General features: G+C 53.3%; 1 long non-coding RNA gene across 1 annotated transcript in view; it reads right to left on the bottom strand.

The window, feature by feature from the left end:
• Window positions 1-9,628: 9,628 nt before the first annotated feature.
• Window positions 9,629-25,328, bottom strand: part of LOC112546663 (uncharacterized) — a 32,280-nt gene continuing 16,580 nt past the window's right edge. Inside the window, exons 2-3 of the long non-coding RNA XR_003090376.2 lie at window positions 14,202-14,406; window positions 9,629-9,980 (exon numbers count right to left, since the gene is read on the bottom strand). This is a non-coding gene — a long non-coding RNA (uncharacterized LOC112546663). The remainder of the gene's footprint in view (window positions 9,981-14,201; window positions 14,407-25,328) is intronic.

The raw sequence follows: 25,328 nt of genomic DNA on the forward strand, positions 1-25,328 counted from the left end.
TGTGGTTTGGGGATTATGCACTCATGACTGGGGGAAGGGGGAACTGTGCAGTTGTGTCTGCAGAAAAGACTCCCTGAGCCAAGCTGTTGGTCTGCAAATGACATTAATTGGTGTAAATGAGGCCGCCTGTGCCTGGAGTTGTGTGTTTATGTTGAGAATATTTAATGTACTTTTTATGCATATGTACACACAATGTCACACCATTTGGGCATATCTCGGTATGCTTCTGTGCTGTGGTAGTGTGCGTGTTTATGAAAGATCCTTGTGTCATGCCCATTTGTCCATAAAGCAATGCTTACTGGTGCAAGTGTTTGGTGTTTCCTGTGTGGCATGTGCCTGGTGCTGAGCATATGTTGTTGTGATGATGGTGTGCCCTGTCTTTCTCCTTCCAATGTGTGTGTTTGCACAGGGATCCAGGGTGCTTTGGCTCTACTGCTGCTGGGCTGAGTGCAGACATTGCTGTGCACAGCAATGCAGAGAGGGCGGTTATGGGGTCCAAAGATCATCCCAAAGCAATGTTCCCTCTAATCTTTTCCATCCACATGTGGAATATTTTTTTATGTGCACTGAGGCATGTGAGAGTGTGCACCAAGAGTAGAAACCATACCTAGCTGTGGGCGTTCTGCTAATCAGATAGGCAGCATTTGAATTTCTCCTGAGCAGCCCCACAAACACCCAACTTACAGGGAACACTGTCCCAAACTCAGATTAGATTTTCCCTTGGGCTTCAAACAGCTCTGGGTCGTCCCCCTCCGCCCCTCCCGCACCATTGCTTTCCTTGTAAGTTGCCCCCTGTGCATCCCTGTAATACCCCAAGGCAGGTTCATTCCAGCAGGCCAGAAATCTCATATGCACAGGCTCTTTAAAGGACAGCTTGCAAACCCAGCACAGTCCTCCATACACCAGAGCTTCTTGTCTCATCTTCCGATTGCAAGGCCTTCCAGGCAGGGACCATCTTGTCATTGCTTGTTTGTGCAGTGTCCGGTGTCTCAGCCACCTCCTAACTGCAGCCGAATCTGCAAGGCCACACGCAAGGCAAGGCCATCACAGCCCACCACAGGGGCTGCTAACAATCATCTCTCTATTTACACCCCCATCCCCTTTTATGCAGCGCTGGTTGAAATGCTTGTTAGTCTTGGCTGCTCCCTGGTACCGCATTGGGGGCTGACCAACCCAGCCCCTGTCTTCGCAGTAGCCTCTGCATGGAGCTAGCTATTAAACAGATTCATGGGGAGGCAGAAGGGTGAGGTTAATTGCTGGAAACCCCATTGTCCTTGGGCAGATGGCTTGCCCCAGCTAATAAACACCCGGCTATGGCAGGGCGCTTGCAGTCGGAGATCGGCCTGCTGGGACCCGGCTGTGTTATATTCTTTCAACATTACTGTTTAAATGCCCCTTCCCCAAGGTGGGCAGTGAGAAGGCTCTCAGCGTGCCACTGACATGAGACAGCCTCGACCCGCCTGGCGATGGCGCCTAATGGATAATTTATAAAGCTCACACGCTCTCGCCCAGAGTTGTATTGAAGCTGCTGAGGCAGGCAAGGCCGTGTGAAAGGAACCCAACGGTGGAGGAGGGAGTTGGAATTTCCCGCCCCCCCTCCAGGCTCTGCACCCAGCTGTCTGCCCCTCCCTGCTTATCCTCCCTGGTGAAATGTAGCTCCACCAAATGATCCCAGCCCTGTTGGCCTCAGCGTCCCCTGCATCCCGCCTGCCTGAGCCCCTCCACGGAGCTGCTGTCCTGGCCACCACGGCACGTGGCTTGTGTTGGGTCAGCATGGCATACAGAGAGGGGGAATCTTTTTTGGGTCGGGGCCTACTGGGCCACACAAACATCGGTTAGGGGGCCGCACACAAGTGATGTGACCCCCCCAACTGAGAAGCAGAAAGGCGACATTCCCCTCGCACACCAGAGCGTGGAGGGGTTCAGGCTAGTCAATTTTGTGTGCTCCAGTCCTGTGGCAGGGGAGGGAGGCTGGGCGGGGGAGCCCTGAGTCTTGGGGGCCAGATCCAGACAAGCTGGGGGCTGCATCCGGCCCCTAGGCCGTAGGTTACCTGCCACTGTAGGAACGGCCTAGCTCCTCAGCTCTTTGTCCCAGGATTGGGAGCTCCACCGGGCCGCCCCTGAGTGTCACAGAGCGGGTCCTACTGTAAACACATCGGATATTATAACCATCAAAGGCTAGTGCTTGCTTTTAGCTCAAGAGGTCAAGCAGACTCATTATTCTTTCTGTCAGTGGTCTCGGTGCCAGGTGTCCGGTTTTGAACCAGTCAGTCCGGTATTTGAGCTTGCTGTCTGGGAAACAAATTGAGAAAATACCGGACATATGAATGTCCGGTATTTTCTAATTAAGTTTTTATTATTATCGTGAGTATCAGTATGTAGCTGCGTGAGCGTGTCTACCAGCCAGGCAGTACGCAGCTACGCAGTAGGGAGGAGGGGGTGGGAGTGAGGAGGAATGGACTCCCCAGGGCCAGACTCGCCCATGTTCCCCGCCGGGACCATGTGCAGGACGGGCAGCACCCTGGGATCTATGTGTGCCTGAGCCAGCCCCCTCCCCTGCCCAGCTGTCCCCCACCTCGGCCAGCCTCACTCCCCCCAACCCTCTCCCGGCCAGCCCCGCTTCCTGCCAGCTGGTTCCCCCCCCCCCCCGCCAGCCTTGCTCCCCCCAACCCTCTCCCAGCCGGCCCCACTCCCTTCCAGCCGGTTTCCCCCTCTTCCCTTTCCCCCCCATCAGCTCTGCTCCCCCCAACTCTTTCCCAGCCAGCCCTGCTTCCCGCCGGCTGGTTCCCCCCCCAGATCTCCTCTGGCCAGCCCTGCTCCCCCCCGACCCCCTCCCGGCCAGCCCCACTCCCCTCCCAGCCGGACCCCCCCCCCATCTGAGATCAAGTGTATCCGGTATTTTTTTTAAACCATCTGGTAACCCTACCAGCAGGTGTGGGAGTAACACGAGAACTTCCCCTGCCTATGCCACAGCAAAGCCCCGACTTGGTGACCTGCGTTGGCAGAATCTGGCTCCCTGTCTGGTAGCAATACAGCCTAACACAGAGAGCCCAGCAGTCAGGCAGCGGTGGGTATATGGCCCCTCACCGTATAAAGGGCCAACCCCGTCCTGGCTGCTGACTGTATTCTTGTCTCCTTGGCTTCGTTAGCGACTCGCAGCCAGGCTGGCGTTGCTCTCCTGAGTCACTCATCCTGGCTGGCTGGGATGGAGCTTGTGGCACGTCACGTCATGTTAGACACCACAGGCCCAGCCTGCGCGAGCCCGGGCGGGAACCCGGATGGCCGGCTCTGCATGGCGCTCTGCCAGGTTTGGTAAAAGGCTCAGGCCTCTGTCAGGAGGAGCAGGGTGAAGGCAGAATGACCCTCTCAGTAGCCAGAGCCCGAGCGCCTTCCTTAACCCAGAGACTTGGCCCAGAGTTTGGCCAGAGACAGGCCTGGCTGTGGCCTGCTTGTCAGAGGGGCAGCGCGACCCCAAGCCCCACAGAAGGCAGCTGGTGCAGCAGGCACCCAGCTCAGGCATTAGCCCCAAAGGCGGGACGGGACCTAACGCGCTCAGGCCCCAGTGGAGCTATGTGCTGAACTGCTGTCGGGTGGGGCCAGGTGTGTGCAGCTGGAGCTCCAGCCTGTGCACTTTGTTGGACCCCTCCTCGCTGCAGGAGTTGCCTCCAAAGAGCAGCACAGACCATCTTGGCTGCCAGGAGGCTAGAAATGGGTTGTTGGAGGCCTTCAGCCAGCCAGCGCTGCTGGATTAGTCCTATGAGGCAACCTGTGGTGTAGCTAGGACAGGAAAAATGGGTGGACCCAGCTTTCTGGTGGGCAGGTAATATGGGGAGCAGGGGGAAGGGATGGCGAGCTTTGGGGCGGGGGGGGGGGCGGGGCGGGGCAGAAGTTGCTGGTACCCTGGGAAGAAGGGCAGAAAGTGGGTGGGGGTGGGAGGGATCCAGTGCTCTGGGGGTGGGGAGAAAGGGGATGGGTGCAGGAAGGATACAGTGCCTTGGCAAGAGGGGGCAGGAAGGGTGGGAGACCTGTCCCCCCCCATTACCGCTCAGCATGCTGCAGGGGGCCCACATAGAGCATAGGGTTGCCAGATGGTTTCACAAAAAATACCAAACCACCCCACAAAAAAAAAAACCTCCAGGAAAAAATTCTGTTGAGCAAAAACAAAACAAAAATTCCTTCTGTCGGGCATGTCCGGTATTTGCTGAATTTTTTTAATTTAGGGAAGGCACAAATACTGGGCTGTCCGGTTTAATATCGGACACCTGGCACAAACACCTGGCAACCCTAATGGAGCAGGAGTGGCCCAGCCAGGACTAGAGCTCCACCCACCCCTGCTCAATGTCTGCCAGCCGGGCCGTGTCCTCCCTCCAGCCGGCACTGTGTGCTTCTGCCCCTATCTCCAGCCCTGCCCAGACCTGCCCCAGGAGGCCTGTGGGGCGAGTGCTGGGGCCAGAGATGGGGGCAGCAGCGTGTGGAACCGGCAGGAGAGCCATGTGGCCAGGCTGATGGGCACCCAGCCAGGATCAGGAGTCCCAGACTGAGAATTCAGAGGGCCCCAGTCCGATTTGGGCAGGCCTGGTTGCTACGTGGGCGGGCCACAGCTCACTCAGGCCCGCCCTAGCTACGCCCCTGGAGGCAACTCGTCAGGTGTAGGCTGGATCCAGAGCCTACCCAGTCTCCTTGTATCAGATGGGGATGAGAAACCCCATTTAATTGGCTAACCGGTTAAATAGTGTTTAACTGTTTAAGAGATTAAAGGGGGCAAGTGGGGGCTCCCTGCCTGCTGCTAGACAGGAGAAACCCCCCCCCCCTCGCCACAGGCCGGGGTTGCTCTAGGCTGGCCAAAGCAGCCCCCTACCCGCAGCAGGCAGGGACTCCTCCAGCCCCCACCAGTTAACGTTAATTGGTGAGCCTTACCCATTCAGGGTGAGGCTCATGGGTGACCTGTATGGGGGGGGGGTGAAGGCATTGTGTTCCCAAACCACCAGCCTGGTTCCCCCCACACTCTGCCCCCCAGGGCCCACCTCCCCGTGCTCTGAGGGGGGGGCTGGAGCTGTGCGCCACCCTCCCTTCCCGATGCTTGGTGCCGGGGAGGGTCGGGCCGCACCCCCGTCCCCCTCTCCATGGTGGGGGGGCAGGGAGATGGCTTGGCTCCCGTGGGGGCAGGGTTAACCGGTTAAACCTTCACATCCCTAGTATCAGGCGGGCCAGGCTGAGGTCTCTGGGGCAGGGTGTCCCTTACTGAGTGATTCCAAGGGGGCTAGTCCGGCGAAAGGGAGGAAAATAACCTAAGTGATTCTGACACAGTTTGAAGTGAAGGAAGCTTGCCAGCCTGTCCTCCTATGGGATCAGAGTGAGCATGGGATGTCCCCACCTACCGATCACTGGTGCAAGGGGGGCAAACAGCCAACAGCGAGGGAGGGGGTTCCAAAGGGGATGCACCCCTTCCCTCCTGCAGCAGAGGAGAGGTTAGATTGGGATTCCACAGTTCCCCAGACTGGCCCTGGTCCATTGCGGTCAGGTAGGGCCGAATCCGGCCCCTTCTCGGACTCATGCCCAGGGCTGGGGGGGAGCAGCTCAGAAACGATCAGCGCATGTGCCACGCGAGCTTGCCCCATCAGTAGGAACCTTCCACTCCCATCCAGACTTTCTTCCTGCAGCCATCTATATATAGTCTCCTCTCTTCTCGGAAAACACCCCCAAAGGCAAAGGAGGCAGCTGGCCCTGTTAATATTATCAACCCCTCGGAGAGTATTGCTGAGAGACTCCAGTTGTTCCCCTCTCAGCTGTGCAGAAGCCAGCCCCACGTCACACTGCGCCGCAGCGACAGCCACGCGGTGAGGGGTTCGGCACCTGGCCCCTGGCAGGCTGTATGTGGGGGGGAGGTTCCATTCACGGGGATCACTCACCTCCCCAAGGCCTCGCCCCGCACCCTGGGATCCCTCTCGCCTCCCCATTAGCATCTCCTCGCTCTCTGGGAACGGGGTGGAAACTGCTCGATTCATTCCTGCCGAGCGCCTAGTGTTAGCTCAGTGCGCAGCACTGCAAAGCCGGGCCCCTCTCTCTGTTCTGTAATTGTCCACCAGGGACTTGAGCCTGGAACCTTTGAGGTAAAAGCCCAGCAAAAGGGTTTGATTTTTATCTTTTTTTTTTTATTTTTTTAAATCTCCTGCTCAATCTGGGCAGCACTTCCCTTCTCTGGAGAAAAATCCCAATAAAGCCACAGGGAAGGTTAGGCAAACAGCCAGCCAAGCCCAGGGAGGATTCAGTGGTGCCAAGGCAGGCGGTGAGAATTGACTTTGGTCCAGCGTGAGAGGCACATCCAGACCCCACTAGCAAGTCAGGAGCCCCCGCACTTGCAGAACAGCCTCTTCTCCCCCCACCTGCCCTGCTCCGCCTCCACGCTAGCTGTGGGAGGGTGGATTTCACACCCCAGGTAGGTGTGTCAGGGAGGGGGGTCGTAGGGCTGGCGTGGGGGGCACAAGGATGGGGTACATGGAGAAGCATTCTGATTGTCCATTGGCAGCCCAGGTTTATTATGGGCCCAGGTCTCTAAGCCAGCACGATACAGCTTGTGGCACTGGAGTGTAGGCGACACCCAGGACAGGTGCTGCTGCAGCTTGAACCCCGAAGCAGTGGGTGCTCCCTCAGGTAGGGGCGTGGCACAGAACATGGCATGATGCCACATGGTATGGCCTGGGTTGCCACTTAGCTGGCACTGCCCTGCTCCCACCTGCAGTTGATAACTTACTCCCCCCTGAGCAGGAGAGACCTGAATTTACCTCAGGGCTGGCTTTCCTGAGCCTGATTGGAACACTGAGCTCTGATTGGCCAGGGCTTGCTATTTCAACCCAAAGAAGGACACGCCACGTTGGCCGTGTAAGTGCATCCTCCCTGGTTGCTACACTGGAACCTGGTATCCTGCACTTCAACTCTGACCCCTTGCTTGACTCCCAACAGCATCTCCTGCTCTAACCACTAGACCCAGCTGCCTACATCTTGGCTCCAACAGTTAGGAATCTAAGTATCGCTGAAGCTCTGAGCTAAACCGAGCCAAGGGGAGTCAGCGTTTCTTTAGGACAGTGCCTCAACCAGCAATTCACTCTCTTAAATGCAGGCCTTTCTCTTTAACTACTGATTTCACATCATGATTTAAAGATCAGTAACTTGGATTGTCTTGATTGAAATGGAGCTGTTCTGGCTGGGAGTCAGGTGAGTTTGATTGTCTACGTGCTGGCAGAGCTAACCACCGATGCGGGGAGCCCTTCCCAAGGGAATCCTGTGGGATGAGGAGGTGTGGCCGTTTCAGTCTCTATTGCAGTGAAGTTCTGTTCAGTTTCCTTAGTGCCTGCTTCTGGCCTGTACGTCCCACCCGCTTGTTCAATGCACGTTCGCAGGCGCAGACCAACTCGGTGCCGCCTCTTGGGGTGGGATAATCAGTGTGACACCAATCATGGATCTGGCTCTGAGTCTAGAGTCTTTTGTGCACGGAGCTCAGGACCGGATTTGGCCCAGTCGTGTTTCAGCAGAGCCCTGCCCCCTCCCTGCTCTCCATGAGAGTTTCTTGCTGGCACCACAGCGAGTGGCTCATCGCGATGCTAAATGGGGGGGTGAGTTTGGGAAGGGGTGACAACAGAGCTGTCTGCACGAGCCTCCCCCGAATAGCAGAGTGCACGTTTCTTGGAACGTCGCCATTAGAGCTGGCAAGTAGTCGCTGCACACGCACCTCATCAGCCATCATAATCATATTAATAATGAAAGGGCAGCGCCTTCAAAGATCTTAGACCCTTCTGCTCGTCCGCTGGCAGGAGCGCGGAATGCAAAGGAGGCGCGTGCACCTCATTCCAAACAGGCCAAATAGCACACACAACCTCTTCAATCAGCAGCAAAGAAATTACATGGAGCCAGTTTTATTTTTAACCCTGTGTCTCTTTCTCTTCCCCGCAGGTTGGGCTGTGAGGGCCTCTCCTGCTGCCCGGGCAAGGCTCGTGCTTGGGTCTGAGGGGAGGAGAAGACAGCAAGGAAAGCAGCTCTAATGGAATCCCAAATCTGCGGCCTGCCCGTTCCTGCCGCCTGCCAATGCGCAGCGATCAGAGCCGGCCATCGCTCTGGTCTCAGGGAAGGTAAGGGACATTCGTAGGCTTCTGTGACTCCCTTTGCGGTGAAGTCAACCCTGTGCACTCCTGGCCTGCCGGAGAGGCCGCAGCCATATACTGTGTGAAGGCTGGGCCAGGGCGGAGAGAGGACATCGGTGTGTTTGCCTGTTGCTGTTGAGCCCTCTCCACCAGGCACAGTGGGAGGTGCTCTGCAGCGGCTTTTGGATGGGAGATCCTTGCAGAGCTCCCTTCTTTCCCGAGCTCAGCTGGGGAGCAGTCTCTTAGGACTTGGCTTCACTGCAAAGTTAATTTGGGCTCTTCCTCGCATGGAGGCCTAAGCCAATATCCTGGCCTCTATGCAAACCCCTCATGCCTGGGCATGGGGAGGCTTGACACCCAGGCGGCTGGCCCCTGGGTCGGGGGAGGAAGGTTGGGCTAAAGCAGTGTTTCTTAAACTGTGTTCCATGGCACACCAGTGTGCTGCGAGGCAGTTGCAGATATGCCAGAGAACATGAGAATTTAAAATGGCTGCCCTTAAAGGGGCAGGTGACTTTTTTTTTTTTTTTTTTTGCTTGCTCAGTAACTTCCCCCGACCCTTTTTCACCCGACCTTTTTTTGGTCTTCCCCATAAAAATAAATCTTTGGTGTTCCCCATAAAAATAAATTATTGTTTGGTGTTCCTCGGTCTTAAAAAGTTTAAGAAACACTGGGCTAAAGCCAGAGTGCCGCCACCACGTGAGCTGCTAACGTGAGCTCTCTCGGCAGTGCGCTCTCAGGCTGAGCCTCTCAGGTGCCACTTGTCCTCCAACGCTGTCCCACAACTCCCCCAGGCCCATATTTCCATGCCGTCTCTCTGCTTCTGCATGGCAAGTCTGGAGTGCAGCAGGCAGAGCCTTTCCCACCCTTTTTGGGCACCCCAAAAAGTCCACCAACGACACAAGCCCCATGGTTTAAAAGCATTCTGTGCAGTGACCAAGCCTGGCCACGGTTGTTGGAGCCTTCGCCTTGCTCATGGGCCTGACTTCACGCCAAGCCTCTGCCAGGAGCAAGGCCTGCACTCAGTGGCAGGTCTCCTCGGTACAGAGCGCATCGGGTCTAGCGCCGAGCGAGGCCTTTTGCATCGACCTATCACGTGGCCCCCCTGCAGCGGGCGGGCAGAGAGCTCAGTCGATCGATTTGTGTTAGCGAGGTCAGGGTCTTTGCTCTGCACCGGAGGGACCAATAGCCGCGGCCACGCACCAAAGAGACTTCAGCTGTGGCTCAGACTCCGGCAGCACAGGGACAGCACGCAGTGGAATGAGCAGTGGCGCTGGGACTGTTTGTAGGGTGGGGGTGCAGAGCTGCCCCCAAAACCTTTTCATACCCCTCACTGCCCCAGGCTGGGGTCACCTGATGTCCATCTGGTCTGGGAGAGTTGGCAGCCCTGCCACAGCCAGAGGCGGCTGCAAAGTCCCGCATTGGAGGCAGGACCCAGGGTGGCAGCGCAGCCTGCAGGGCAGGGGGCCTGGACCCTATGGACGGCGTCTGCAGTGCCCATGGGGACAGTGGGCGGCAGGACCCTCAGGGGTGCTGAAGCCACTGGGAGCAGTGGGACCCCGGAGGGGCTGTCTTGAGACTGGGGCATGGGTCTGGTGGAGCCGGCCGAAGGACTGGCCCTTAGGTGTGGGAAAGCAGAACAGAAAAACTAGGGGAGCTGCAGCATCCCCCTCCCCGCAGGCTTCTTCCTGTGCCTATGGGAATGATGAACACATGTGCCAGAGAGGAGACGTATTCGAGTTGTGTTCTCGTTTTATCTCTTTGTGGCAATCAGCTCCCGGGTCCCACTAACTCTTCATCCTTCCATCCTCTTGTCCTGATGATTTGGGGGTAATAGCAGGAAATTATCTGGGGAGGGAAAACAAAGGCACTTGGTTATCCAATGGAAAGCAAAGCTCTGGTATGTGCGAGGCTGCAAAATACAGTGAGGGCATGAGGGACAGCGCTGGACAGAGCCATTGGGAGGCGTTTTGGAGCCTCCACTGGCCTGGGGAAGGAAAGAGAAGAATAAGCCTGGGAAACCGTGCCTGGATTACCGGGACAGCGCTAGACAGAGGCAATGTTTTGGGGGAGCAGATCGTTTGGCTGAGACTCCTGGGCTGGAGAGTGTCCCCAGGTAGCCAGCAGGCACAGGCTGAAAACATCCTGCTCCATGCAGCCCAGAGGAGAACAGCGGCCATGGGAGAGGCCGGTTTGGAGTCCTGGTCAAGTCCCTTTGCTGCTCTTCGCGGTGAAATGCGCCTGAGGGCTCCCTCACAGCAGGGAATCCGTCCATGCACATGTCCCACGTACTCCGGGAGTGAAGGCCCTAGGGAATTGCTCCCCCCTTGGACCTCACTGGCACGGAGAGCGTCCCCAGCTGCTGAGCCTCCCAGAGAGCGCGGAGAGAGCAGAGTGAGTTTCCCACATGGGTGAGAGACCCCACAGGCTCCGCCCCAGCCTTTACCTCCTACCAGCAAGGTGGGCCCCACAGAGCTCTTGGCCTGGGCTCTGCCGAAGTCACCGCACTGAACTGAGTGCAGGCCTGGGGCTGTCAGAGGGTCGCTGGGCAACGTGCCCCGCTGCATGTCTCCAGCGCTGGACTTGCTCTGCTATTCCACAGCAGGGCGCTGTGGGCACTGGGCATGGGAGACCCCTCCCCTCCGCTACAGGGCTTCTCTGCATGGCAGAGCCATTTTTTGGCACGTCAGTATTCACACCGCCCTTGTCTGGTGCTGCACAGATCAGTCCCGCCAAACGGCATTGGTGGAGTCCATGCTGGTGAATGTCCAGTCGTCGCACTTAGGTGCCATCAATCAAGTAGGCACCACGGGGGAAGAAAAGAGGCAGGAATCTGTTGCATCCGTACCTGCATGTTCCATAGCACTTTTTTCTTTATCCCCTATGGAAACCCCCCTCCCCTTGGCTTGGGGCCACTTTATACTCAGTAAAACTCCCTGACCTGCTTGCCCTTTGGCAAAACTTTTTCAGTCCTTTGAAGAAACATCCTTAACCCCCCACACTCCTTAGGAGCCTGATCCCAAGGGATCCCCGGCTCCAGTTGCTTTCAGTGGGAGTTGAGGGCACGTAGAAATCCCTCAACCTCTCTTCCCTTCCCTGAAATCTTAAACTTCTTGGTGCTCCGGGCAGGGAGGTCTCTCCCACCCTAGCGCCCTGGTGCAGCTGCTGGGGATTCCCGACTACGGAAGCAGTAGTTAGTTTGGAGAAATCTTGGCTGAGAAGCTCAGAGGGTGGGGGCGAGAGGGAGGTTAAATAACTACCCGAGGAAGGAGCACATTGAGGGTAGGCCAGGCTCTGTCTGGAGGAGCGCCCGGTATTGCATAAGTCCCAATGCATTCCAGGTAGCAAGGGTAGAAGTGGGCTCCTGCTTTCTCCACTGGAGATGCGAAGGCCTCCACAGAAGATTGAGGAGCCTTTGTGTACGTTGTTTTGTTTTTATTTTTTGCACACACAAAAAAACCCACTTCCCCAGTCATGAGAAATGTTTTTTCTTCCTCTTGCTTTTTGCCCTTTTTCCTTCTCTTTGTTTCCCCTCTTCCCCTCTCTACTGCAGCAGCGTATCGATTGAACTGTCTTGTTGTAATCCATCGGGTCTATGAAAATTTGGCTTTGAACAGTCCCGGGTGGGAGCGGGAGAATCGGCCTGCGTCTCCGGTTTGCGTGCACTGCCGAGTTCACACCCAGGCAGGCCATGGGGCAGAGTGTGGTAGGAAGGAGAGGGCGGTTGCTGGTCAGCCCGCTCAGCCCTGAGACAGTGGTTTTATAACCCTTGCTCTAAACTCATTTGGTGTACTAGGCCCGATCCTGTTCCCATCAGAGCCCGTGGCAAATCTTTCATCGTGGTCAGTGTCAGCAGGATCAAGCTTGTGGTGGGGTGAGGGAGCTCAAAGTAGGGCAGAGGTGCTGATTCAGAGGAGAACTAATTGCAGGCTCGTGGCTCAAGCAGGCTTGCAACCCCAGGGGAGCCGACAACCTCTGCAGGATCCTGGACAAGACGGGAAGAGCTGGTTCTGTGCTCCTGAAGGGGCGGGGCCTCAGGCAGAGCCCCTCCCTCCCCAGCCTGCCATGCTGCCCAGAATGGGGCTCTGGCAGCACTTTAAAGGGGCCCTGGGTTCTGGCTGCTGCCACAGTAGCAGCAACATCTGGAAGGCCCAGGCTCCTTTGAAGCGCTGGTCCCCGGGGCAATTGCTCCCTTTCCCTCCCTCCATGGTCCTGCTTCGACGGCCTCTGTATCGGACACCCCAGAGCTTGGGGCGCTCAGCAAGAGGATTTTGATCCAATCCGTTACAAAGAGGGGGCTTATTTGCTTTCCACTGGGGTCTGGATTTTGAACCTCCCTAAGTTGCACCGGGGTTTGGAGTCGGATTTTGGTTTGAGCACTGTGGATCCAGATTCTAATTTTAACCCCTTACTTTCTTCCCTCGTTAATATTCAGGATGCCTGGGCTTTAATTCCAGCCCATTTCTAGTTGCGAGGTGACCCAGAGGGCTTTGCAAGGGATCAATCCGAGCACACGGGCTGTCGCTAGCCTCGCTCAGAGCAGAGAGGCAGCGAAAAGGCTGCTGGCGGGAAGCTGATTATATGACTATCCAAAGGCTTTGCAGGGGGCAGGACAGAAAAGAGCACTTTAGCTACTCTCTGGCTGAGGAGGGAGCAAGGAGGGGAGCAGCTGACCAGGGGCTGAAAGGAGCTCATTATCTGGCTACCCAGAAGTGTCTGCAGGACAATGGCACAAAAGAGCAGAGGCTGGCCCAACAGGAACTAGGAGAGAGGATAGAAAGTAGGAATCCCTGCTGGAGAAGCTCGCAGTTAAAGAGGATTTCCATTTCCAGCCCTGAGCTCCCTCGCTGCAGTGTTACTCCATCTATTGTTAATGATGGCAAATGGGTAAAAAAAAAAAAAAACACAGGAAAGATTTTAATGTAAACCATCTATTGCATGGAAAACACCCTCCCTAGGCCATTTGGAGGAGCGTATGCAGGTAAATGGGAGGTGCCTCTCCCAGGCTGTGCTGCTGACTGCTAGACCCTGGGGATGCGATGATGGCATCTGGGGTTCCACTGGTGGGGAACTACACTCCTGGGGCAACAGTGCCCCTTCATCACAGGCAAAACCTGCCCACGCTTCCAGCTGCCTCCTGCAAGTTTGCAAGACGCCTCCATTTAATCGCTCTGTTTGCAGTAAAAGTCCTTAGGAATCCCCCTGCCAATGTAGAATAACAACCGAGTTTATTCAAAGTTTATCTGAAACTGCAGGAGCAGAGCAGGGAAAAGTAGTCTCCAGGTGGGAGAGAGGCAGCCCAGCTCTGCCCCAGGAGATCCACACCAACCCCCTCACCGTGCAAGTCAATACGCTCAGTCAACGAAACACAGTCTGGAACCATGGATGTCGCCAGCACATGTTCCCATTAGCCCATCCCATCCTAAGGGGCCGGGCGCTGTTACCTAGCAACTTCTGAGCAATGTCAGCTTTCACCCATTAACCCTTGCCTGGGCACCTCATGCCCCACCTCAAACCAAACTCCAAGGAAAACCTCCCTCATCTGGGCAGAGGGAGCCTTTGTGTGATCCTTTGGGGCCCAAGTGGATGGCAGAAACTTGGATGACAAAGGGACCGTGCCCTGTGCCCTTCCTGCCTGATAGTTGTGGCAGGACTGTCGCTGTCTGAAGGAGGAAGAAGCTGATGTGTTAGCAGACACAAACTGATGGGCTTCTCAGAGCTCCTCGGGTGAAGGAGCAGACTGCAGGTAACATGTTCTGTCACACACTAGCTGCACCCTACCTGAACCCCATCAGTCTTGTACTGCCAGATATCCCCCTGGCTCCTATGATGCTCATCGAGAGGACAAGCTCCCTGTGCCTGCGGCGTGCCAGCCTAAAAATAGCAGTGAGTCAATGAGATGACGGTCCAGGAGCCTACTTTGACAGGTACCTGAATCCCAGAGGTTGGTCATGGAGGGATACGAACCACCAGCAGGGTAAGAGCATGGGAGAAATGGGCCTAGGAGTCTAAGTAGGTTGCCCATCTCATACTTTTCCTTTGACAGTGTGGGCTGGTGAAAGCCCTTACCTCTGCCAAAGGAGATCTTTGCAGGTGACATACAACCCTGGACTTGTGCTCGGACTGCTCCACTTTGGCCCTTGAGATGATGAGCCCAGAGGGTGCATTGCTTTCCCAGTACAACCATCCACCATCCTGATGGCTCCCCTCACTTGGCTAGAACTCCGATGACAACTTGTCCGGTTGGACGCCAATCAGCCGGCCTCAGCGAAATCTGAAAAGTGAGGGAATGATTCTAGATTAACTCTTGGGATGTGTCAACACAGTAAAGTTATTTCGGAATAACAGCTGTTATTCTGAAATAACTATGCGAGCGGCTTCACAGCAATTCCATTATTTCGAAATAATTTTGAAATAACGGACGGCTTATTCCAACTTCTGTAAACCTCGTTCTGCAAAGAATAATGCCTATTCTGAAATAGCTATTTTGAAATAAGGTGTGTGTAGACGCTCTACTTCTGCTATTTTGAAATAGCCCTTCACCAGGGCCACTCTAAGTTATTCCTCCTGGGGCTCTAAATCGAGATAGCTTATTCCTAGAACATCTACACTGCAGGGAAGCCTCAAAATTAGTCTGAGGCAGACTTCCCTAGTGTAGACGTGCTATTTCAGAATAACTATTCTGGAATAGCTTATTCCAAAATAACTGTGCAGTGTAGACATAGCCTTAGGCTGCGTCTAGACTGGCAAGTTTTTTCTGCAAAAGCAAGGGCTTTTGCGCAAAAACTTGCCAGCTGACTACACTGGCTGCTTGATTTTGCGCAAAAGCACTGACGTTCTACTGTCCGAAATCAGTGCTTCTTGCGCAAATGCTTTGACGTTCCTGTTCGGGCAAAAGCCCTTTTCCGGAAATGTTTTTGCGCAAGAGGGCCAGTGTAGGCAGCTAAAAACTGTTTTGCGCAAAAAAGCCCTGATAGCAAAAATGGTGACTGGGGCTTTCTTGCGCAAAACCGCATCTAGATTGGCACAGACGCTTTTCCGCAAAAAGTGCTTTTGCGGAAAAGCATCCGTGCCAATCTAGACGCTCTTTTCCGCAAATGCTTTTAACGGGAAAACTTTTCCGTTAAAAGCATTTGCGGAAAATCATGCCAGTCTAGACGTAGCCTTAGTGTTTGGGAAGACCAGCTGACAGGTACCGGGATGGATGAGCCTTCTTTATTGTCCATGGTCAGAATCTTTATGCTCTCCCCCCTCTATCCCTAAATGCTCATTTAGGCAGCTGAAGATGTCAAGAAAACCCACTAGGTGAATGAATTCTGGAAGGGCAACACTTGCACACCATTAGCAGTTTATGCCACAGTGCAAGAAGCTGAGAGAATTCACTGGCCAGCCAATATGAAGTTTCCCACCCCAAGGACCTGGCACAGGCTTACAGGCATGTCTTTGCTGCTGATGTTTGGTGGTGTTTGAAATAGTGAAGCCGGGAGCTGTGCAGCAGCAGAGCCATCGTTTGACTCATCATGCTGAATTGCTAGCTGGTCACTTTCCCTGAACTGAAAGCATTTGCTCATGGGTGTCTTGTGTCCTGTCACTCACACAACATAAAATGGGGTTATTTGACAAAGAGGCGCTTTGCTTTGCTGATAGCTGCTTCGAATCTATAACTCGTCTCATCTCTTGAACAGGGAAGAGGAAAAGAGTCTGTCTGGTGCTGCTATTTGATTTGTAGATACTAAAAAAATACCTGAAGGGTGTTCATGCTGACACAGTCAGTCTGGGTAATCAAGCCTTGTTGATTATTCAAGGCTTAATGTTTTCTCTGGGGGGAAAAAAATCCTCAGGTTTATGTTTCAGTGACAGATGTTTGGTTTCTAAACGTCGCAGTCATTTTGAAGGCTTCATTCTCCAGGCAGAGCATGCCGTGGTTCCAAATCGACCGGTGTAAAACCACATGTCGTGCGTTTGTCATTGCATTTCCACTTTTTTCTTCTTAGCTGTCATTGGAGCAACATGCCACGGACCTCTCCTCAAAATGATCCGTCTCTCTGAAACTCCCCTCAGCCTGCACTGAGTTCTGACAAAGGCTGGACAAAAGCTTGGGATCTACACAGGCATGGTCCGATCTGCTTTGATTTCCCTACAATTCATTAGCTGTCACTAGAAGTGTATTTGTGGAGAACCATGTGGAAGCGTCAAAATCTCTTCCCCCGCATTCTATTCTGAGTTGCCATTTCTATCTAACCTATCTATCTTTAGCTATGTGACTACTGACTTGCCTTCTGATTGGTTCTGTGAGCCCCGATGCACCAGTGAAGATCTACTCATGCCGTGCCTATAGAAAGGACCCACTTAGGCCGCTAATGCGAGTGCAGGGCTGGTTGTTCCCCACAGGGTATTATTGAGTGCTTTATCAAGTCATTGTAATAAATGTCTCAAATTATAGCACTTCCCTCACTTCCCTCGGGAGCCTATTTTGCAGACTAAGAGATCTCACTGTCAGGAGTTTTCATGAAAATCAGACTCATATTTTCTTTTTCTTAATCCCCCCCCCCCCATTACATCTGTTGTGTCACCCTCTGCCGTTCACCTCCCACCAGGTCGTCACACCATCCGAACTGTGGTCTTCCTCCTTCTACACTGGCCCCTGTAGAGCCTGACCCTGGTGAAGTCAATAGGAGATTTGCCCTGGTCTGACCATTAGCCAGGATGGGTAGAGATGGTGTGCCTAGCCTCCGTTTGCCAGAAGCTGGGAACGGGCGACAGACAAGGGGTGGATCACTTGTGGATTATTTGTTCTGCTCATTCCCTGTGGGACACCTGGCATTGGCTACAGTCGGCAGACAGGATACTGGTCAGGTGGACATTTGGTTTGACTCAGTATGGCCGTTCTTACACTGTTATGAACAAACCAATAAATGAACATTGTCAGTGTTCCCGCAGAGCACATAAAAGGGTGTCACAAGGAGGAGGGAGAAAAATTGTTCTTCTTGGCCTCTGAAGATAGGAGAAGAAGCAATGGGCTTACACTGCAGCAAGGGAGGTTTAGGTTGGACATTAGGAAAAACTTCCTAACTGTCAGGGTGGTTAAACACTGGAATAAGTTGCCGAAGGAGGTTATGGAATCTCCATCTCCGGAGCAGATTAGACAGACATCTAGCTGGGTGGTCTAGACGGTGTTTGGTCCTGCTGTGAGGATAGAGGGCTGGACTCAATGGCCTCTCAAGGTCCCTTCCAGTTCTAGTGTTCTATGAGTCTGAGAAACATAAGATCCAATCCAGCTCTCACTGATGTCAGTGGCATGCAGAGATTCCCTTTGGCCTTAGGAGGCATAGGACTGGACACATAATCTCTGCCCCAATGATCTTACAATTTAAAGAGAAGAGTGATTAAAATCTACAAATATCAAGTACAGGTTGCATCTCTATAAAGCAGGACTCTCTGGTCCGGCAACATCTGTGATCCAGAAGGCTGAGAGAGTCACAGCATGCTGCAGGTGGGAGCCTGGCACTATGCGGTGGCAGGGGGCACACAGCCCAGCTGGGCTGCAGGGGGTGGGGATGGGAGCCAGGAAGTCCAGCATGCAGCTCAGCTGGGCTGCGGGGGAAAGTTTTGGGGAGGGGAGGTCCAGGGGCTGGCATGTGGTTCAGCTGAGCTGTGGTGGCATCCAGGAAGCCTAGTGGGGGAAGCAGAGCAGAGGGGGAACCAGCAGCAGAGGGGCAAGAAATGACCTCCCCTGGTTTGGAAAAATCCCTCCTCTGGGTGCCAAATCAGGGAGGTCCAACCTGTACTGGATTGTCCTACAGTTGTCTCTCTTGTGCTTAATAGTATATAAATTACAGCCCTTCCTGTGGGAGGAGCATTAACAGGACTAAACTAGCTCCACTCCTAACCTCCTAGACAAATAAAAATGTCCTTGAGAAAGTAAAATCACAAGCGGATAAAGTGTGCCATCCCAACCTTACTGTTTGCACAGTGCTTTGAACATGTAAAGCTGCTATATATTTTATTACTATTATTATTACATCTTGGATCAGCTATTTTGTTTAGAGTCTGGGGGAACTAGAAACGGTCTTCTCTCCAAGAGGAACTGAAGAAAAATGATTTTTTTGGGTTAAAAATAACATTTTGATGTTTAAATAATCTGAGGCTTTTCTGTTTTGATAGTTACCGGCCTGAAAATGTATCCAAAGATCAGAGGCAACTAAACAATTCACTTTAAAAAAAAGTTTAATGTGTTGTGCTCTAGTTAAAATGTACCATAAAATGACTGAATTGAAATTTTAAGTGGGGGGAAAAATATCTTCAGGGTTTTCTTCTTGTATTTTATTATTGCCAAATAAAATACCAGCCTACAATTAAAGAAACACTTTATGTGCCAACTGACATAGATAATATTGGTTTTCTGGCTGCACTTTTTGTAGCAGCCATCGAAAATAAATGATGCAGGATATATAGCAGCCATCCAGACACATTGGCTTGACAGTGGATTCTGAGCAGCCATCATTAGAGAGCAAAACAGAGTGATTTTAGTCCTGCTTTAAATAGAAATTTCAGTGCAGCTTTAAGTGTAGCTGCATCACTAGTGCCTCCATAAAGCAGTTCAGCTTTTATAAAGGAACTAGAAGATTTACCCAGCGTTGCTCGGGTCCTTAACTCGATTCATTTTTGTTTTTCTTCATTAACTCCTAGCTCTGAGGTGGGGCCGGGATGAGGGTTCAGTAGGCAGGCTGCACAGGGCAGAAAGGATGACCTCAGCCCTCTCTCGCTGCAGCAGCTTGGAGCCAGCTGAGAAGTGCCTGTCTATAGCTGCTGCAGTTCCAGCTGGCATGGCTGGGGCAGAGATGCATGTTCCCGGCTGGGGCAGGTCCAGGTTCGTCTGCCCCCTGCACTCCCCAGCAAGAATGAGGAATGGAGTAAACTGTGCATTTTCCCCTCTCTCTGTGACGAAGGGGAACAACCAGCAATGTTCCTTTATGAATCGGGGGCGGGGAGAGCTGCAGGCCCCCCTCCCTAAAGGATACCTAGGGGGTGGTAGGCCTGGGGCAGTCCCCGATGGAGAGGGGGCGTGCCCCAAGTCAGCCCCCTTCATCTGCCTGGTGATTCTGTCTCTTTTCTGTATGGTTTTATGCGGCCCTGAGACAGGGTGCTTGCCCTGCACTGGTCCTTTAAAGGCAAAAACCTAGCCCTGAGCAAGGGCTGAGAGAAGCCCCAGTGGCTGATGAGGGCCCAGCTGGAGGGCTTTATAAAGAAGGGCTCTTGAAGGGAGAGGAGAAGGGACTGCTGCTCTTAATAGAGAGCAGGAGAGCCTTGGTTGCTAGGGAAGCTGAGCAGTGACAGGACTGGGGGCACTCTGGCCCAGTTAGTCCCCGGGCTGCAGAGAGGCAGCCAGGTTAGGCAAAGGCAGCAGGTCCACATCTCTGCCAGAAATGGGTGGCCATTATAGGCTGCAGTTTGCCCCGATGCAGGGGCTCGATGAAGACTGGCAGTGGGTCACCAAGGCAAGGTGGGTACAGGGGAACTGGGTGTTCCCTGGGAGAAGAATTGGGAGGGGAGGGCCCTGGCGTGCAAAGCTGGATAAACACCTACACCCTCGGAATGGGGCCGGAGACACTGGAGTGGGCACTGCTGGAGGGCAGTGTCCTGAAGCAGATGCCGTGGTCCAAGAGGGAAGCGAGAACACGAGGAGGCACCAGCTGGAGGGAGGCGTCCAGTGATTCGAGCAGCTAAATTCCCAGGGCTACCGGCTGGAAGTGCCATGGTGGTGAGTCAGCCCTCGTGACAGGCCCTGTATGCATCTGGGGTGTGGGGGAGCTTCATGCCCAAGCCCTGACCTTGCTTTAAGTTATAATAAGAGGAAGCTGCCTACCCAATTTGGTGCTCCTAGCTCTTACTGTTCATGGCAGGGGTGGCGAACTTGCATGGATCCTGACCCCAAGGATCAGCATTGAGGAGCATGTGCAAAGCTGGAACATACAAAAATCTACTCGTGTGGAACTCCCTCTTCCCTCCTTCCCCCCACTCCCCCCGCCCGGCTCTGATATGCAAGGGGAATGTGAACATAAGAACAGCCGCACTGGGTCAGACCAAAGGCCCATCTAGCCCAGTAGCCTGTCTGCCGGCAGTGGCCAGCACCAGGTGTCCCAGAGGGGGTGGACCGAAGACAATGATCAAGCGATTTGTCTCCTGCCATCCTTCTCCAGCCTCTGACAAACAGAGGCCAGAGACACCATTTCTATACCCTGGCTAATAGCCTTTTATGGACCTAACCTCCATGAAATTATCTAGCTTCTCTTTAAACTCTGTTATAGTCCTAGCCTTCACAGCCTCCTCTGGCAAGGAGTTCCACAGGTTGACTACATGCTGTGTGAAGAAGAACTTTCTTTTATTAGTTTTAAACCTGCTACCCATTCATTTCATTTGGTGTCCTCTAGTTCTTCTATTATGGGAACTAATAAATAACTTTTCTTTATCCGCCCTCTCCACACCACTCATGATTTTATAGACCTCTATCATATCCCCCCTCAGTCTCCTCTTTTTCTAAACTGAAAAGTCCCAGTCTCTTTAACCTCTCTTCATATGGGACCCGTTCCAAACCCCTAATAATTTCAGTTGCCCTTTTCTGAACCATTTCCAAGGCCAAAATATCTTTTTTGAGGTGAGGAGACCACATCTGTACACAGTATTCAAGATGTGGGTGTATCATAGTTTTATACAGAGGCAGTAAGGGGATATTCTGTGTCTTATTTTCTATCCCTTTCCTAATAATTCCTAGCATCCTATTTGCCTTTTTCACCGCCGCTGCACACTGTGTGGAAGTTTTCAGAGAACTATCCACAATAACTCCAAGATCTCTTTCCTGATTTATCATAGCCAAATTAGCCCCCATCATACTTTATGTGTAGTTGGGGTTATTTTTCCCCATGTGCATTACTTTATACTTATCCACATTCAATTTCATTTGCCATTTTGTTGCCCAATCTCTCAGTTTGGTGAGATTTTTTTGGAGTCCCTCACAGTCTGCTTCTGTCTTGATTATCCTAAACAGTTTGGTATCATCTGCAAACTTTACCACCTCACTGCTTACCCCTTTCTCCAGATCATTTATGAATAAGTTGAAAAGGATTGGTCCCAGGACTGACCCTTTCCATTTTGAAAATTTACCCTTTATTCCTACCCTTTGTTTCCTGTCTTTTAATGTGGGCAGAATCTTTCTCCTGAGTCAGGAGCTTTTTGCTTTACTTCTCACCTGTGTGCAGCCCCTGACTGATTTTTTTTTTCTGTGGGTCAGCGCCCCTCTCCTCCTCCCCCCGAAACAGGTTTCCCATTCCTTGGCTTAGGAGGAGTTCTTGAACAAATGGAGGGACAGACAGCCTCGCTTGCTCACAGATACACTCTCTCAAATATGTACTAGATTCACCCTCTGAAATAGAGCTCCCCAGCAGGACAGATTTGAAAATGAGATTATTTAAGTAACGGTACCTAGCATTCGCATGTCCCTTTTCATGCAAGGATCTCAAAGCCCCTTGCAAACATTATTTACCACAGCGAACAGCACCTCCAGGAAGTAGATAAGCATTAATCTTGTAATACTGATTAGACAGATGGATAAATGAGGTGCGTAGAGGTTAAAATAGGCCTGAATTGCAGAGCAACTGAGTGACTTGGGTGGGTTTCCAGTGATGTGGTTGTTACAGGTACTCAGCCTGCAAAGCTCTGGGTAAAGCAAAGGCTCTGTTGTCTTGTGGACAGCACAAGGGTCCAGGAACCATGAGTTCAAAACTCTGCTGTGTCAGGGCTTGTCCTGTGTTTTCACAAGTGGCCATGGATGCGTTTTCACTCAGTTTGAGACCCCTTGGAAGCTATAGGTGCTCTGGGCTGCGAGGATGAGGTGTCTCAACTGGCCACCCCAAAATCAATGGCCTTTATGACAATCTGGGTCAAAATGACTCATTCCATGTCACGAATCGGACACAGCTCAGAACCCAGGAGTCTAGAACCTCAGCTCCGCAGAGCCCTGCGTGGATACAAAGTTTGAATCTATATCTGCATCCGTAGCCACCAAAATGAGCCGTGGATCCCTGCAGCTAGAAAGCAGATCGCTGCCGATTTGCAGGGCTCTGTGGGCTCGGCCTGATGTCACAGACCCCCAGGCGTGGCTCGATGTCTATATTTGGAGGAACAGCATGTAGGAAGGGAAATTCCTCATCGGCCTGAGGTTTGCAGTTCAAACAACACTCCTGCCCCGACCCCAGCTCCAGCTGGTAGGCCCTGGCAATGCAGGTACACCTGTCTGCCTTGTAGCTTAGTCTTTTTCATACCTCGGGCCCTTTTTACCTTTGAAGCCGGCTGGATGGCCCACCAAGCACCTGGACCTGTTCTGGCCAAGGCAGTTTTATTTTTCAAGGCAAAACTAGGCCACTAGGAGATAGTGTTAATGGGTAGAATCAAGCTAGGGGTTATCCCTCAGGCGTGTGGGAGGAAGGATAGCCCTATCCCAATACCTCCTCTGCCCCCTGCAGAGCAGTTTACCCATAGGCCCCCTCCCCCATACAAATCTTACGAAACATTTTCGACGCCGTACTGTAAATCTTCTCGCGCAAGAACCTGCCAGTGTAGACATAGCCAAGGAGTGCCTGCCCCTCCCAGCTCTTGACACCCCGGGAGAGGGACAGAAGGGGGGCAGCTGCTCTGCCCCAGTGGGTCATTGTTGCTGTTCTCAGATCCTGGGCCCTGCCTATGCAGCAGGCTAAGGGGATGGCAGTGGGTGCCAGACACTGACTTGCACTTCCTCCTGAGCTGGAGTTGCCAGGTGTCCGGTATTGACCCGGACAGTCTGGTATTTTCACCTCCTGTCTGGTTAAAAAAAATTCAGAAAATACCGAACACCTAAAATGTCCGGTATTTTTGGATTTCTTTTCCAAGCCAGGAGGTGAAAATACCAGATACCTGGCAACCCTACAACACACTCAGCAACTGGGCCCGGGCCCCCTGCTCACCTGGCTCTGCAGGGAAGCTCCCTTCTGTCTCAACCAAGAAAACAAGATGGCCAACAGCAAAAAGCCTAAAGACTTGAGCAAGCAGAATCAATGTCTTCCCTTGGTCTTAGTGTTCATCCTTTCTTCTTCCTATCCCTATTCTGACTGCACACAATTAAAGGGGCCCTGCTGTTTTGTTTTATTCCCCCTCCACAGAATTTTTCCCCCAGTGTTTGTTTTTTTTTTCAGTATTTTTGTTGAAATCATCTGGCAACACTATCCCGAGCGCCCATTGCTGTGTACAAAAACCCCATTCAGTCCCCCTTCCCTTAGCCCAGTAAAGGGCAGACCGGGGGGTGGCAGAAAGGGGGTGCCCGTGCTGCTGCCCTGCTATTCATGTAACTGAATGAGATGACATAAAGGCAAGGCCCTGATCGCTGGAGGTCAGTCACTGGTTCCCCGGGGATGGGCTGGTGTGGGGCTCTGGCTACGTCCCAGCGAGGAAGTCACATTCCTTCTGCTCAACACTTTTAAAAGTAAAAACTCCCCTTGGCAGTGGAGACGATGTTGCCCTCCCCCGAACAGAGAAGCAGCGTGGCCTAGTGCATAGGGCAGCAGGCCAGGCATCATGGGAGCTGGGTTGCAGTCCTGGCTCTGCTTCTATCCGTGGCAAGGACAGTCTCTTTGTGTCTGTTCCACCGTGCCCGGCACAGGGAGGCACTGAGCTCAGCTGGGGCCCAGTAATGAATCCGATGGGGTTGCTCTCTTCTGCTCTGGAGTAGGCTGAGTAGTAGGAGCAGATGGAGGAGAGAGACTGTGTGTGGGGCTCTGCCCCTCATTATTCACTGATTCCTAGCACTTAGGCCCCTCTGCTCCCTGTGTTGCAGAGGGGGAGAAAAGCCAGCAGTTCTCATCCCTCCACAATGTCTGGTGTGGTGCCCACTGGAGGGGCCTGAGACCACAGGGGCTGGTTGCTGGCCTGCTATTAGTAGGAGTGTTAGTAGGAGTGTGTGGTATATTTGTAGACAAGGTGGGTGAGGGAATCTCATTTACTGGACCAGCTTGTGGTGGCGAGAGACAAACTGCGGAGCCACCCACAGCTCTTCTTCTGGTCTTCAGCTTGTCTCTCTCAGCCATTGAAGCTGGCCAATCAAAGCTCTTCCCTCACTGCCCTCATCTCTCTCAATCGGTGCAGGTCTGTTTTGGCCCTGGGTCCACCAGGGTTCCCAGTGCCTGGCCCTGGCCACATCCCTGGCCTGATCTGCGGTGCAGCAGGCAGGCGTGTGGGGGCACAAGGTAGCTCAGAAAATGTGTGCAAGTGGGGAGCCTTTGGCCCCCCCCATGTTTGTCAGCTTTGCTGAGTGCTTTGGGGATCCATGCGGTGATTTCTCACTGCAGCGTGGGTGGGAGACCAGTTCCCTTTAAGAGAGCTGAGCTCTTCTGCACCCTCCCTCCCTCAGCATGGATGGGCTGGGGGTGACAGTCCAAGTCTCTCCTCTGCCCCTTAGCGGTGGGCACTGCCTCTGCTGCCTTCTTTTGTGAGGGAGGAGGCAGCAAGAATCGAACTCCATTTCCCTGTGGGGCAGCGCTGGAATCACTGGATTCCCCCCATTTGCTCGCTGTTTGTTCAGATGTGTGGCTCCTTCCTCCCAGCCCTGCGGTGTTCATCCGCTGCTGAGCAGTAGCGAGGGGGAGATGGAGACTTAGGTCGCCTTTATATCTCTTGTCTGAGGTTGGTAGCAGAGGACAATGCAGTCAGACCCTCCCTGGGCACCCACTTCCAGCGACCCGGGCCTGACCTGCCTGGGATTAGTTCCTCCTTAGGGAGCTGAGGTAATTGAGTCTCTGCGCTTTCCTTCTCTGGCCAGGGCCTCTTCCATCCCGCCTTGCGACTGCTGACTGGCCCAAAATCCCGGTGGTAATTGGATCAGGGCCACTCTTTTCCAAGAGACTATTAAATCAGGCTCGCTGCCCCCGTCAGGAGGGACACGCTTTGGAATATAAAGGCGCAGAAGATCACATTACCAGGCTTATTTCTTGTGCTTCAAACCTTTGAAGCTATCACAGCCGCTTCTTTGGTGCAAAGTAAATTGAGTCTGTTTTTATTGGGGGGGGAGGGGGAACAAGACAAAGATAGTGGTAGCAACTGATATTGGGGTCAGGCAGAATCTGGCCTGGAGCGCTGAGCACTCACAGCTCGTCACAGCCAGAGGGGCCCCAG

This window comes from Pelodiscus sinensis, chromosome 22, assembly GCF_049634645.1.
Source record: "Pelodiscus sinensis isolate JC-2024 chromosome 22, ASM4963464v1, whole genome shotgun sequence".
NCBI lineage: Eukaryota > Metazoa > Chordata > Testudines > Trionychidae > Pelodiscus > Pelodiscus sinensis.